The following is a 12,406-nucleotide window of genomic DNA, read 5'->3' as shown; positions in this document are numbered from 1 at the left end:
AAGTAATTCGTTAAGTCTGTAAACAATGAAGTCGAACGCTTTCAGTACCTGTGCCATCGATTCCCAGGTATCAGTAATGCCAAAGTCAAAGAGGGTATATTCACAGGTCCATATATCACGAAACTTACTTCTGTTGCTAATACTGAAGACACTGCGTGCACAGCAGAACGAGCTGCATATAAAGCATTCCAGGATACAGTTTAAAAACTTTTTGGCAACAATAAGGATCTAAACTACATACAAATGTTTGACGGAATGCTGGTTTCTTCCCAAGATTTTGGGATACAGTGCGAGATTAAAGGTACACATGTTACATTCACATCTGAAATATTTCCGTGTGAACCTAGGAATGCTGACTGTAGAGCAAGGAGAAAGATTCCACGAATATCTAAGGAAAATGGAAGGCAGATATCAAGGGAAATGAAACAAGAACGTAATGGCAGTTTACTGCTGGTTATTGAAGAAAGAAAATCCAACTACAGCTCACAAGCAGAGAGCAACAGAAACTTCGTAAAATAATTCAAGATATAATAAAATTGAAGCCGTAGATCGACATTCTAGAATACGATACCAGTAAACGAGTAAGTGAAAGGAGTTGATTAAATATGCTTTTAATTAGTGTTTATCCTCAAAACTGTTTACACAGTATTACGTTATTCTCATAAATATAACAGTGTAACATAGGAGTGTTTAGATGAGTAAAAATTATAAGAGAAAAACATTCCTTACGTGTGATAATAGAATGCATGTATCCTGCATGTAGACCTACGTGAAAGTCTTAGGGTCTATACATTCACTTTGATAGTGCAAGGGAACTGAGAGAAAGTGACTTTTAGATCCAGATTCGGCACGCCTGAAATATGAAAACTTATTCGAACATTATGAAATGAGCAGAAAGTTTAAATCCGTAAACCTGTGCAATACAATATTAATATTATTATTTACGACGATAGAAGGCATTTTAATTTCACGCTGTTTCAATTGAATTTGTCTCAATTTCGACGTTTCGTTTTAATCTATCGGATATTCCGAAAAGCGGAACCAGAGAAGGCTATTTGATTGCGGAATTTTATTTCAATTCTGTTGGATACATATCTAATGTGGTCGTATGGTGGCGATGTTCTTTTAGTGAAATAGTTCATAATGTAATTTTAACAATAAAAAACATTTTTATCGGATAATGCGAACTACAGGAACGTAATAATATTAGAAATCGAATTGGAATCAAAAAACTGTCGTCAAACAGGGAAGCCGAATGTTCCAAACCTGGAACTAATTAGTGGAAGGGAGGGCTCTAAATAGCGAAGGTACATATTCCGATAGTGTATTTTTGCAAACAAAAATATATCTCAAATATTAATTTCCTGGAAATAAAATTGGTATAGGATATAAAATCCCAAGGCATGAATTTATACAAGTGGAGATGCATATCTCTCCTAGTGGACTGTCACTCCATTGTCCTAAAAGGGAGGCTTTCAGTGGTATCTGAACGGGGTCATCGGATGCGGAGTAGGCTTTGTCTTACAAGTGGACTGTGACCCAACAGACCTAAACTCCGACCGACCAACTCTACCGTTGCTGTACACCTCCGCATTCGGGAGATAGAGAGGGACTGGTCCACACCGCCAGCTACTGAGAATATTTTTCTATTCTCCTGCACGAAGTGACTATCGGGACACTTCCTTGTATGGGACAGACGCACATTACTTCGCTAAAGCGGACACACTATCTCAACAGCAGCAACTCTATATTTTTGTTCGGCCGGGTGGGCCTCATCTCTAATAGCTACCTTGCCGACCTCAATAAAGCAAATAGGCTTAAGCCTAGTTGGCATTCGGCCTCCCCCAGCAACTCAGTACCACAGCCTCATTCCAGGAGTGGATCTCACTATCCCAGAAGAGCACATCTATGAAGAGCTCCTGGCAGAAGACGTCACGATAATTAACGCCTTCCGACTACAGGACGGCCGCACTGCTTCACCATCAACCCATGTATTAAAACATCTTAAAGGAGATGAAGCTCAACGCCGCCTCTACGCCTCCGGTGCAACCATACATAATAAAACATACGCAGTGGTGCCACATCCATCCCCGACTAGCTAAAAGCAGATCCATTCCACGTTCCCATCCTCCATGACCCTCCACCGCATACATCGCCTCTGCCAACATTACCCTCTTATCATACAACTACTACCCTCACAACCATCACAACGTCCACATGTACCCCCTCTCATATTACAATCACCAGTTTCACAACCTGTCACCCATCCTCTGTCATGTCATCATCCCACCCGACCTCATCATACCTCCTGCCCCAGAAGACCCCAGCCGCCCCTCCACCGCTATCTCTGCCAGACGCCCATGTTCTACCGTCATCAAGCCAGCAACATTCGCCATCCCCTCACGCCATCTACAGCTGCGTACTAGGCGGAATAGCACCAGACATCGCAGAAAGAGAAATCCTACAAGAACTGCGAACAGCTGGGGTCCCGTCCGCCGAGCCATACGTATACAGAGCACCCACAGCCCCACATTCATGGTGCGACTACAGCTGCCCACCGTAGAAGACGTCCATCAGCTCATCATTACCGGCGCCGAAGTATACGGCCGCCATCATCGAGTGGAGCCCTCGCACTCACCACCCCAACCTGTCCGCCAACCCCCAGATAATACACACCGTCGCCCCCGGCCAGCCCCACCTCCTGTTCCCCCATATCCGCAACATTGTCCGCCCCCTCTCAAAACTGGTCTCATCCCACCGCCCCTTCCAACATACGACCTCCTTCGCCTACTAATGACCTCTCTCCATAAGATCACCACCACTCTCCAGTTCCTCACCTTATAAAGCCATCCCGGAACACTTTTCCGACCTACTTAATCATGTCTTACTCATCATCACGAATTGTACCACCTCATGCATCAACATGTATCTAAATCTGTAATTATGTATCGTCGCTGCCGGGACAAAACCTCCTACGTGAAAAATTTTGGCTTGGAACTTTAGCGGGTAAGGTTCTGTCATCTAAGGTGCAATATTGTGTGAATATTGTCAAGGCATTTTCGCTCTTCATAATGTATGTGCTGCGGGTCAGTATATCTCCAAATATATTATCCCATAATAGGTTTTGTCCCGGCAACGACGATATGTACCTGTATATGTAACTATATCTTTACCACTTAACAAAAAAGACACAGAACAAACTACACTCCCTTAGCCAAGAGGCCACGTCTACGCATCTCCCTAATATTAATCCTCCTTTACCCATCTCCTTATTCAATCACTTCTTTACAACCCCGTCACCTCTCCTGGTCAGGTGGTGGAATAAAAACATCCCCCTAGAACAGAGCCGCCAACCCCTTTACCTTCTCCATACATAATCTTCACCAATTCAGACCTTCTTGGCCTGAGAAAAGGCGTCACCTTCTAAGAGGTCCATTGTACTCCTTCAGGGTACAGCATTAAAAAAAATTAGTGGTAGCAATGTATCTATGGCGCACTAGCCAGCAGCGATTTGGAAAAGAGTAGCAATCCAACCGATGAGAGCACTACCAAACCGGAGTGAAACGCTGGTAATTTCACGATTTAAAGGCCTAAATAGCTTCAATGGTTTTTAAACTATATCTGTCAATGCTCCAGAGTGCCAATGCATAGTGTATAGTTCCCACCACGGATCTCTGATTGCCTGTATCCCTTCCATTGCATTCAGAGTGGCGGGAGAGGATTGATATGCGATTGACATAGTCACTGCTTTATCACGAAGGTAGTCGTGGTTCTAAACCAGCCCAATACATGTGGGATTTTGGAAATTAAAAATCACGTCTGTGGTATGGATTAGGCCTACACGTAAAACTCGAGTTCTTCTGGATATGATCACGACGTCCACAGCCATGCAAAACTACAAGCTCGCTTTTTCACTACATTCGTACAGAATAATAAGTGAGAGATCCACTAGAAATGAGCCACTTTCCACATAGCAGGGTATTTTGAGGTAGTTGCGTCATCGTGAAGCTGTTATATTTACAACCCTGTATCGCGTACCTATTACCTGTAAATACGCTAGAAAAATCATCTTCGTTACGAAATTCGGACATCTCTAGTGGAAATGAGGCTCATACCACATGTGCTGTTACTCTTCTGAGCTATTGTTTTTTATTGGACAATTTGAAAGAAATGTGCCAATCAGAGCGATTTACTCAAACTGTGTAGATGGAGGCAAGAGGCAGTGAGATTAATGAGTCTTTTGAAAAATACACGACATTAAATGGCTGCATAAATTTAGGGGTTTACAGAGATTGTTGCAGTACGTACCCATATCTATGCTTCAATTTATCGGCCCTGGAGATATGGTAAGAGCACAGGAAGAAATGCACGGGAAAATCTAGATTAGGAGACTGATATACAGGATGGTCGGAATCAAACGCGAACCTAATATATGAGCTTTAGAGTGTTGGTCATACTGATGATTAATTTTCAAAAAAATACATCGATATCTCGCGCCGATGTCATTTTATCAGTTGCTGAAGTTAGCCAATCAGATCGCTTCGCGGGCGAATTCAAATGGGCTTTACGAAGCGGTGTTGCTATATCTGCACGCGGCTTGGTTGAACTTGAGAGCCATGCCGAGAAATGAGCATCAAACACTAAGACACCGCCGGTTTCAACCAATGGCACCATAGCATTGTTGCTAAGGCTCAGCCTATCAGCAGGTAGGTTTTTGTTCAAGTCTCTCCCCTGGAGAAGTTTATTTCTTCTATTGGTGCTCTAAAGCCAGTCATAAGCTATGTGCAGATTTAGCAACACCACCTCGAAAGTCCATCTGAAGTCGCCCGCAAAGCGATCTGATTGGCTCAGTTCAGCAGTTGATAAAATGTGACAACGGCGCGATATATTTAATTATTTCTTTTCCAATTATTGCAGTATGACTCTAATGCTCATATACCCGGTTCTCATTGTTTCCGATCACCCTGTAGTGTAGTGTTCTGTCAGAATATTCACTGATCATTCTTATAATGATATAAGCCTTAATTCGTCAATAAAAGTTGAACTAGTTCCCCTAAGGTAAGGGTGTAATCTGCGCGAAGGCAGGTCCGAACCTCCGCAGAGGTTTGCCTGAGCCGGAGTTTACGTACGGTAGAGTGCCAGTTCCTTTCCACTCCTACATTCCCTTACCCCCACCAACAGCGCGTGGCAACCCATCCAAATCTTGACCACGCCCAATGTTGCTTAACTTCGGAGATCTCACTGGATTCGGTGTTTCAACATTTAAAATAAAGGTGTATTCCTGAAACCTTTACTTTTACAAATAATGATTATGTAGCCTACCTAATAGACAGATGCTTCATTTCCATTGCACTTCACAGATGATGTGTAACGTTCTAACTTTTAAGGAAAGTTTCAATAATTTCAGTTACAGACCGCATCATTACAAAATAGAGACTTACAAAAACTCCACGTTTCCGTAAATTAATGCTTTTGTGATACGTGTCTCTCTTCAGCTGGGGCCCTTACTTATTTGAACACCTTCCCCTGAGGTGTACAACGGACCCACGAATCCACAGGTCTCTATGTCTTGGAAGTGTTTGGGGCTTCATCAGCTAAGTTGGCACTTGACTACGATGAGATATTCTTCCTGAAGAAACCGACCCATCTTCCACCAGATTAGCGGCATAATGAGAAATGTAAATTTAAGAAGCAGCATACCTAATGTATCAAGAGCATATTTTGATCCGCAGTGTTCGGCAAGACAGGAGTAAGTTTATAGACCATAATGGTAGGGAAGCGTTCGTAAGGAAAAAATTAATACAAATGTATTAACGAACACATTGGACGAATCTGTGTTTAGGAATCAGATTGCACTGTTACCTAGGAGAAAATTGGTGGCTGGTGATTATAGTTTTAAGAGGAAGTACAACTAGGCAACCATCGTCTATTAACATTAATCAGAGAGGCAAAAAAAAATGAAGGGGTCCAATGGCTCGAGAAATGAAGGTATCTGCCAAAGAAGAACAAGAGCTACGAAGAGTGTGAAACCTAATACTGTCGGGGTCGGAAAAGAACAAGGGTTGACAAAGGGAGGTCGGATAGGAAAGGTGAAAGTGAGGAGCCTGGCACAAGTAAGTGAAAGCAATTCCGGGACCCAGCTAAGGGCCCCGTGGTTATGAACCCACACTCCGATGTTGAGAGCCCTTTGACCCCTTTTACTCGACTCTTACGACAGGCAAGGGATACCGTGGGTGTTATTCTACCACCCCCACCCACAGGGGGTACATTAAAGAACAACAAATAGTGCTTAGGTGACGATTATTGTATTTTGGGAGGAAATAACACGAATATTAGTACCTCGTAACATTAAAGGTTGAGTTTCTGATCGCAAAGATTTGAGAGAATCAGATTATGAAAGAAAAGCCAGGAAGATCCGTGGCCATACTCAATGTCCTTGAAACCTAATCTAGGAGCTGATGGTTAAATTAGATGTACATAATCTAGTTATATTTATTGGAATAACTTTAACCCACTGATTCGCAAGGATAGAAATTAATTCTTTGGTCAATTATTGGAATGATAAACACAGTACACTATATCAACATCCGTTCGATATTTTAAAAATTATGTTTTAAAATATCTGAAATTATTCGTATAACTCCCTTATTAGCTAGAAACGCTAAGTACAGATGCCTTCGAATGGTTAACCACTAAAACGTAAGTATCACAACATCATGTGTGGTGCTTCAGTTAAGTATTTCTGATGGCCTTTGATTCCACGCAGCGAGTCACAACTGAAAATGCCTACACTTTGACTAGGAATGCTGCTGCTGGAACTTCGATGTGATATGCAGTTACAATTTAGGTACAACAACAACAATAACAGCAGCCTGTCTGGAACTAGAGTTATCGTAGCTACAGGTGTAAGGAAATTAAATTTAAAATTATCAATGAAGCAACGACCTGGGCGTGGTATCGGTGGCCGGCGAGGAAACATGAAGAACTCATTATTTGATTATATCTGCCTGAGAGACGGTCGTGGTTAAAGATATCATTTCTCAGCTACTACTAAATGGATTGAGATAAAAATAATTGTAGGGAATTTCTGGATGTCACTACTTTAACTGATGCTGGTCCACTTTACATTAAACTTATCAGGTTCTCCGTTTATTCAATTTCAGAAATGATTGATATCATCTCCGCATTATGTACACTGTCAACCCTTCCAAAATCGCCATAAAATAAGAATTAGCAGATATTCTTACTAAAAATTATGTAATGGGAGGACTACATCGCACGACAGGTCAATAGGGTCAGCTACTTGTAAGCTGTTCTTCCAGTATATTGGCAATCATGGGACCTTAACACGAGGAAAAAATTGCGTTTACATAAATACTTGTGGAAGGCTCCTTTCTTGCAAATTTCCTACCCAGTATCACCTCTTCGTCTAAATACTTTTAGACTAGATGTCTTTTCCATTTTGTTATCGTCCATTGACCTTCCTCTCAATTTTCTTGTTACTCTCAGTTCACGAGTGTTAACCTAGATAACACTAAAAAAATTTGCTATAGGAATTAACGGCAGTATATCTCACTCAGTAAATACTGTAGCCTAATAACTGTTACATTTTGGAAACAAACACTTTACATTTAAACAGCATAACCGCAGCAAAATTATGTTCATATGCTTGTGTACTGTGGTATCGTTTAACCATTTACGTTACATGCACTTTCCAGTCGGTCAACATGTCTTGGGTATACCCATCTTCCGCTGACAATAAATTATAGAATAACAAATTTATAAGTAAAAAATAAAAAATATACTATCTTTACTGCTTTAGGAGACGTTGATATGCCGGAAATGTTATCAGAGTTTCTTTAGAGGCCGGTAAATCTACCTATGTAAGTCTGACGTATTTGAGTACCTTAAAATAGGATCAGATTCAACTGGGATTTAACCCACCACTTTGGACACAGAAAGTCAGCGCTCTGCCATCTAAGCCACTATGTACAGTCCAACTCAGCGTATGTAAGTTACATTGAAGTAATGTACTGAGTTGTGCCTATAAATTAATCATATCTTACGCACAGAGCAGATTTCAATTTCCCAGCCCCTTTCCCAGTTACATCGAAACTTGACATTTATATTCATTCAGCGTCTATGCCCATTGTTGTCGGGCCAGTTTTTGTTCAATTAGAGCAGTAATCTAGCGGCGATGAGTGGCAGCAGATGAAACAGAGCATAAGTTACTTAACAATAGTCAGTCAATGGAGTGTTAATTTTCATTAGGTCCAGGGGCTCCTTCTGAGGATTAGTGGTAGTGTGTCTTCCAGATTTCAAGATAACAGACTCAAAACAGACAGCAGTACTACTTCCTAGGTTGTTCTAAGGGTCAGGATTAGCTCTACCAAAAACATCTCTTATGGTAGGAAATGCTAAAATTTAAATTTAAAGTGAGAGTTGTTCGAAATATTTAAAGTTAAAGTTTACTGTTTCAAAAATATAAGCCAGAAGATATTTCAATCATCCTATTAAACACCATTTTCCCGTTTAATATCAAAATAAAAATCGCATCTATGTCAGCACATGTGAAAAATAAAATCGATTGCTCGCTTCTAATTCCACGTATGTTCCAATGCTTCCCCACTCATTAGAATCCTTGAGACTGGTCACGCATCCCACTCACATATTTATATGCAGTACATCAGAATAACCTTCGTTGTGTTCATTTGTAAAAGGAAATGAACCTTACCATACCGTATTTTAGGAATGTTGTTTACATGCCGTATTCACGCACTCCTACAGCATAATGTATTTAAGGCTAATTCTCCCTTACACCCTCCCATACGAAAATAAACACGACGAAAATCGTTCTGATGGGCTGTATATCCATATGTGGTCAGTAGGTAGCAATGGGTAGCAAGAGCATTGGGACATACGTGGTATTAGAATTGAGCCACCGAGTTTCGTAAAGGGATGCCCTGCGGTTTTCACGTCGTGGGTGGTGGTGGTGGTGAAAATTGTTTTAAGAAGTACAACTAGGCAACTATCCTCTATAAACGATAATCAGACGGAGAAAAGGAAGTGATTTAATCCCTAGACGAATGAATTTATCGGCAAAAGAGAACAAATGGCTACGAAAGGCGTCAAAATCAAAGACTCCACAGACCTCGCAAACCTAATACCATCGGGGTCGAAAGAAATAAGAGTTGACCAATTGAGGTCGGATAGGAGGTACGAAAGTGAGATGCCCAACTCAGCTAGGGGGCCCGGAGGTCGCCAACCCGCGCTCTATGGATGAGAGCCCCCGGGGATCCTTTCAATCGCTTCTTACGATAGGCAGCGGTTGGGGGTGGGGGTGGTATTGTTGGTGTATTCTATAGTTCCCACCCATAGGGGTTTTCACGTGGTATTCGAACGTACATGCATTGTACATACATACATTGTACATACGGAACCCAATGCAGGTGGAGGGCAATAGAATACATCTACAGTATTTCCAGCCTGTCGTAAAAGGCGACTAAAAAGGAAACCAGGTGTCCTCAAATTTGGAGCGTGCGTTTTGCAACATCGGTGTCCCTAGCTGTTTCCTTTGTTTTCACTTGTGCCAGTCACCCCTTTTCACGTTTTCTATATGACCACTGCTGGACAACCCTTGTTCCCATCCGAACTCGACGCTATTAGGTTTTCAAGGCCAAGGCCAAGGGATTTCTTTTCATTTTCATGCCTTTCGTGGCCCTTTCCTTTCTATAGCTGATACCCTCATTTTTCGAACTAATGGAACTATTCCACTTTCTATCTGATGCATAGAATATGATTTCCCAGTTGTTCTTCATCCTTAAACAAGAATCACCACCACCACCACCACCACAGACAGAAACTGAACCGGTGGTCTTTAAAGCCTTTATGTCATATAGAGTATTCATTAAGAATAACGTTCCTTTTGATTATTATTATTATTATTATTATTATTATTATTATTATTATTATTATCATTAAGAAATAAGTCGTAGTTGGGAAATATTTCTGTGGCAATGATCACTTTCAGTAGTGGAATAATAATAATAAAAAGTTAAAATATAATTACTCAACAACAACAACAACAACATACATCATGCAGAGAAATCGTAATTTTTATTTAGACGTTTGTATAAATTATCACCCTCGAGGGAAAAACTAAGGAGTTTCCTGCTACGTGTTTCCTGATTATCTTATTTGTGTACACGCTCGTGGGTGTCATGTAAATGGCTGTCGTGCTAACCGTATACCATCTCAATATTTACTGGCCATCTTCATTATCAACAGCCGTTTCGGTTTATGCCCTTGAAAGTCTGTAAGTATCATTGGTTAGACGGATAGTTCTTTCGTTTAGTAGTAAGATATTCAAAAAGTTAGTTAATAATGTAATAACTTGTGTTATTTCTAATTCTCGCTAGGTACTATTAGGGAACATGGGCCTTAGAAAAACCTCAGGTATTATTGACGTGATTTGGCGAAAAATTCTATTTGTTACATCTATATCGAATCAGAACTAATTTCATATTTATAAACAAAACAATTCCTTTCTTTACGTCATATGTGTGGATAATCATAAAATCATGTTGATGCTGATAAATACATTTGTAAACAACTGTAGATTATTTGAAACATTGAAGAAACATGTTTTTATATATATAATATTATCTAACGTAATAACGATAAATATGTCCCATTGTTTTGGATGTAATTCGAATATTACGATATTGGTAAATATAGATGTAATGGCAATTTGTTAGTTCAATAAATACTGAAAATATTTAGATATAACATTTTATGCAGAATAATAAGAAAATGATGATATAAATCTATACTGGACTTGAACGAAGAATACAATACATGTTTTAAAACTATAGGTCTTCGTTATGATATAATTCGGGAAATGTAATGGTCAAGAAATGTGGCAATTTTATGTTTATAAATTCAACCCTTGTATTTTCTGAAAATATCAGTTAGGCATTGTTTAGAAGAAATATTATGGATTGTTGATACTGATATTTCAAGTGAGTTAGCTGTAATTCTAGATCCAAAAGCAGAGTAGCTGCTGGGCATGCAGTGATGGTATTGACAATCTGCTTGGGAGGATAGCTCCAGCATAGAGAGAATTGTTCATATCCTCACATTCCCCAGTTACTATAGAGCTGAAAGGAGGTCCAAATAGTGAGTACTTACCTCAGAGTGTCGGGTACCCCACACTGCAGTCACCACTCGCCTAGTGATGGGGATCCTCTTATCAGCATCACGTCTGCTCTGCCCCTGTTGGTAAGCTTACCCGCGCTACACTGCAGCGGGAGCCTGAGCCCAGTCTGCTTGTTGCTCTGGACCAGTGACTGACAGCGCCGCGCCGCGGGAGGCTGCCGCACTAGACGCTAGTCGATCGCCTGCCCTGGCCTGCCTGTGAGAATCTCACCTGACCTCGTGCTGCCGAAACAAAGGATGCACATCTTCACTCTCAGGAAACACTTTCGTTGTCAATCATCTTCATTCCTCTTCTCCTCGTTCAATCCAGTTCCGGTGAATGTAGATCACGGTAGTGTCAGTATGATATTAACGTTTCGGAGAGGGCCTCTGGAGAAAAAAATTCAATATTTATTTTCATTGTCATCATTATAATCACTTCTTCTTGCGCAGATTGGAACGAAAATGTGGTTGATTAGGGTGGTAAAGTAAGTAAACTCATATCCTCATCCCGAGGTTGGGCAGATCTTTTCAGGCACACCCCAAATGGAGGTGGCATGCATGTACTAGTTCAGCCTTAAACCAGCCATCCTGCCATTTTATAAATATCTGGTAGTTCTGGGAATCTAAGCCAGGCCTCCGAGGATGGCAGCTATTACTGCTAACCATTACGGTACGGAGGCGGACGTAATGGTGGTTATTGTTTTATGAGGAAGTACACGTGTGAAAATCCTCACTTAATACAAAACAGAAATGAAAACTGAACCGGTATTAATAATGTTATTGTTTTTACGCCCCGCAAACTATCTTTTTGACAGTTTTTTGGAGATGCCAAGGTGCCGGAATTTCCTCCCGCAAGAGGTCTATTACGTGCCAATAAATCTACCGACACGAGGCTGACGTATTTGAGCACGTTGGAATACCATCGTACTGAGCCAAGTACAGACGTGCCAAGTTGGAGTCAGAACGCCAGTACCTCAACCGTCTCAGCCACTCAGCTCGGCTGGAAGAGGTCTCACCTTACGAAGAATGAAATTTCCTGCACGAGAATGGAGCCACGAAGAGCTTCAGTATGGAAGACACCCCAGGCCTCGAAAACTTAATACTGTTGCAGTCGGAGGAGAACAAGAGTTGCTCTAAGGAAGATGTAAGCTAGGAGTAGAGCACAAGTAAGGCTAAACAATGCTCGACTTAACTACTGGTCCCGTGG

General features: G+C 41.1%; 1 protein-coding gene across 7 annotated transcripts in view; it reads right to left on the bottom strand.

The window, feature by feature from the left end:
* The window catches only part of KaiR1D (Kainate-type ionotropic glutamate receptor subunit 1D), a 1,117,017-nt gene extending 1,105,723 nt beyond the window's left edge, over positions 1-11,294 (bottom strand). For all 7 annotated transcript variants that reach the window (XM_067143360.2, XM_067143363.2, XM_067143364.2 and 4 more), the window contains exon 1: positions 11,191-11,294. The gene's annotated coding sequence lies outside the window, so the exon portion shown is untranslated. The remainder of the gene's footprint in view (positions 1-11,190) is intronic.
* Positions 11,295-12,406: the final 1,112 nt, after the last annotated feature.

Source organism: Anabrus simplex, chromosome 3, assembly GCF_040414725.1.
Source record: "Anabrus simplex isolate iqAnaSimp1 chromosome 3, ASM4041472v1, whole genome shotgun sequence".
Lineage (NCBI taxonomy): Eukaryota > Metazoa > Arthropoda > Insecta > Orthoptera > Tettigoniidae > Anabrus > Anabrus simplex.
This window is presented reverse-complemented; position numbering and strand designations above follow the sequence as displayed.